At 44.1% G+C, this 4,119-nt stretch overlaps 1 pseudogene; it reads left to right on the top strand.

Annotated features, from left to right (window-relative positions):
- Positions 1–332: 332 nt before the first annotated feature.
- LOC105501530 lies at positions 333–1,330 on the top strand (annotated as a pseudogene).
- The last annotated feature ends 2,789 nt before the right edge of the window (positions 1,331–4,119 follow it).

Below are 4,119 nucleotides of genomic sequence, written 5' to 3'. Positions count from 1 at the left end.
CTGGGATTATGGGCATGAGCCACTGGGCCTGTCTGAGGTTTAAATTTTAAATATAGACAAAGGTGTCAGTCTTTTCTCTGATGGACTACTTTTTTTTCTGTCTTGTCTAAGTCGAAGATGATGCTAATGCTATGGGATGCCCTCATTGGGGTGGAGTTGGAGCATCCCCGATTATGCTGCAGCACTGAGTTTCACTGGATTAAATTTCTGGCTGTGGAAATGATGAGTCAACTGAGATGAGCTGCATTAATTTTAATAACACGGCCAAATTGAACTCTAACATTGGACTGTCACCCTGGAGAGCGTTTTCCTGGAGTGTAAGAGAGAGGTAGATGGAGGGTAGGTGCTGTGATTGTCCCCTCTAAAACTCGTGTTGAAATTTATCTGCCCTCGTAACAGTATTAAGAGGTGGGATGTTTAAAAGGTAATTAGGGGCTGGGTGCGGTGGTTCATGCCTGTAATCCCAGCACTTTGGGAGGTTGAGGTGGGCAGATCACTGGAGCCCAGAAGTTTGAGACCAGCCTGGCCAACATGGTGAAACCCCGTCTCTATTAAAAATACAAAAATTAGCCGGGTGTGATGGCATGTGCCTGTAGTCCCAGCTACTCGGAAGGCTGAGGCAGGAGAATCACTTGGACCCGCAGGGCAGAGGTTGCAGTGAGCCGAGATTGTGCCTCTGCATTCCAGCCTGGGGGACAGAACAAGACTCCATCTCAAAAAAAAAAAAAAAAAAAACAGTAATTAGGTCATAAAACAGTAATTAGGTCATAAGGGCTGTGTCCTCATGGGTGGGATTAATGCCATTACAAATGGACAAGTTCGGCCTTTTGGCTGGAAGCACCATCTTCCAGTAATTTGCCAAAATGATGAGCACAAAGGGAAGAGAAGAGGGACCCAGTATATGTTATCTAAGCCTTTTAGAAAACAGGGAGTTATTCCTTTGCCCACATACATGCAAATCTATAAGAAAGGTGATACTGTAGACATCAAAAGAATAGGTACTGTTCAAAAAGGAATGCTCACAAATGTTACCGTGGCAAAACTGGAGCAGTCTACAGTGTTACTCAGCATGCTGTTGGCATTGTTGTAAACAAGGGCAAGATTCTTGCCAAGACAATTAATGTGCGTGTTGAGCACATTAAGCTCTCTAAGAGCCAAGATAGCCGAGACAGTGAAGGAAAATGATCAGAAGAAGGAGGAAGTCAAAGAGAAAGGTACTTGGGTTCAACTGAAGTGCCAGCCGGCTCCTCCGAGACAAGCACACTTTGCGAGAGACAGTGGGCAGGAGCCTGAGGTGCTGGTACCCATTCCTTCTGAATTTATGGCATAATAGGTACCACAAAAATAAAAGACCTCTGTACTACCAAAAAAAAAAAGATATAAAAAAATCAAAGTGCAAGTTCTGTCCTTTCTTACTCTCTCTTTACCCTTCTGCCATGGGATGCCTCCCATGCGATGACACAGCAAGGCCCTTGCGAGATGCTGACATCTTGATATTGGATTTCTCAGCCTCCAGAATTGTGAGCAATTAGTTTCTGGACATTATAAATTAGCCAATCTGTGGCATTCTGTCACAGCAGCACAAAATGTACTAAGGCAGAGAATGGAGAGCTGACACTCTGACAAGACCCCAGGAAAGTGACTGCTAATCCAGGTAACAGCATGCCCATCTTTGTATTCCTGCGTGGGAAGCAGCTGTGTGCTGAGGCCCCTGACTCACCATACTGGGAGGACCTCTCAGAATCGGTGGGGTTGCCTCAGGACAGCAGGGTCTTATCCCGTGGCAGGTTCAGGTGACCCAAATATATGAGTCCGCCCTCAGGAAATATGCCCCATTTCCATCTGGCTGGGCATCCTGAGTGCTGCATCCGGGCTCCGTTCTTGTTTCTAATTAGAGAGGTAAGTCACATCTTTTATGCAAAATTCAAATGTTACAGAATCATGTAGCATCATCAGTGCACATCGCCAAAGAAAATCTCAGTTAACAATAAGACACATATTCCTTGTTTTCTTTTCTATTCAAACACAAATATTTGTTCCTGTGTTTAACAATGTATCATGGCCATCTTGCATATCAAAACATAGACCCAGATCTACCTTATTTAAGAGACGTGTGAGGATTTATTCATTTTGTGAAATTTTAGAGAAGTGGTACATGAATATATTCTCTGTGAAAGAGTCAACAATATATAAATGTAAGAGGAAAGCTGGCCAGGCGCGGTGGCTCACGCCTGTAATCCCAACACTTTGGGAGGCTGAGGTGGGCAGATCACGAAGTCAGGAGTTTGAGAGCAGCCTGGCCAACATAGTGAAACCCCGTCTCTACTAAAAATACAAAAAATTAGCTGGGTGTGGTGGCGCATGCCTGTAATCCCAGCTACTTGGGAGGCTGAGGCAGGAGAATGGCGTGAACCTGGGAGGCGGAGGTTGCAGTGAGCCGAGATTGAGCCACTGCACTTCAGCCCAGGCAACAGTGCGAGACTCCGACTCAAAAAAAAAAAAAAAAAGAGGAAAGAGAATTTCCTCCCCCAGTTCTTCCCACTTCCCTCTTTCCAGAGGGACTAATAATCTCTTTTCCTTTTTTGTTTCATTTATATACACTCTCACACATTTGTGTTACTTAACTGTATGCCTTGAACATCTTTCAGGTCATTACAAAACAGGCCTAACGTATATTTTTACTGGCTGTATGGTTTTTCTGAGTATGTCACCATTCATTGATTCTGAGACTCATCTGGGAACTTGTTAGAACACGGGTTGCGGAGGCCATCCTGAAGTGTCCCGAGCTAAAAACCGAGTCCTGTCATCACTCCTGTCCGTATGAGCACCCTGTACATATCTCTGAGTATTTAAGAGAGAGTTCCATAGGATTAAATTTCTAGCTGTGGAGATGAGTCAAGTGAGATTAGCGTCGTTAATTTTAATAATATGGCCAAATTGAACTTGAACATTGCAATGCTTCTCCACCCTCACCAGCAGTGCATACGTGTGCTGTCTGTCCCCTCCCCAGCACCCATGGCAAACACTGCCTAAGACTGTTTCACCACACTGATGTATGAGACACTTCATTATTTGTTTGTTTTTGTTTTTGAGACAGAGTCTTGCTATCACCCAGGCTGGAGTGCAGCAGTGCGATCTTGGCTCACTGCAACCTCCGCCTCCTGGGTTCAAGCAATTCTCCTGCCTCACTCAGCCTCCCGAGTAGCTGGGATTACAGGCGACTGCCACCATGCCTGGTTAGTTTTTGTATTTTTAGAAGAGTTGGAGTATCGCCATGTTGGCCAGGCTGGTCTCAAACTCCTGACTTCAAGTGATCCACTCACCTGGGCCTCCCAAAGTGTTGGGATTACAGGCATGAGCCACTGTGCCTGGCCGACACTTCATTATTTGAATTTCAATTAATTATGAAAGGAGCTGAACAATGAGTATCTTCTTTTTCTGTAAATGAACCTTTTATTTTGGGATTACTTTAGATTTACAGAAATGTTGTAAAGATAGTACTGAGTTCCTATGTGCTCTTCACCAGCCTCCCCCACAGTGAACACACATAACTGGCACATAGGCCCAAACAAAACAACTTACATTAGTATGCTACTATTAACTAAACTTTAGGTTTTATTTGGATTTTACGTGTTTTCCCATCAATGTCCATTTCTGTTCCAGGATCCAATCCAAGATTCCATACTGAGTTGTCGTGTCTCCTTAGGGTTCCCTGATCTGTGACACTTCCTCAGTTTATCCTTCTCTTCCATGATCATGGCAGTTTTGAAGTCCCGGTTAGACTGGGTCAGTCTCCCATTCCCCCAGATCCTTCCTTCTCCCGGTTAGTCTCTCATCCCCTCAATAAGAACTGTGTGAACTGTCCCTCAATTTGGGTTTGTTTAATGTTCTCTAATGATTAGAAAGGGCTTATGGGTTGGGGGGAAACGCCACAGAGGTGAAGTGCCCTTCTCATCATGCCATGACAAATTGTGGCAACAGGTGGTATCACATACTTTCTTAGTAAGGAAAATTCTGAACACACATAAAAATAGCAAGAGTAGAGTAGGAACTCATTACTTGGTACTCCACAATTATCAATGCTTTTCTTTTTTCTTTTTTTTTTTTTTTTTGAGAGTG

Source organism: Colobus angolensis, unplaced genomic scaffold (genome assembly GCF_000951035.1).
Source record: "Colobus angolensis palliatus isolate OR3802 unplaced genomic scaffold, Cang.pa_1.0 Scaffold72, whole genome shotgun sequence".
Taxonomy (NCBI): domain Eukaryota; kingdom Metazoa; phylum Chordata; class Mammalia; order Primates; family Cercopithecidae; genus Colobus; species Colobus angolensis.
Note: the sequence above shows the minus strand (reverse complement) of the source record. Positions and strands in the feature narration are given on the sequence as shown.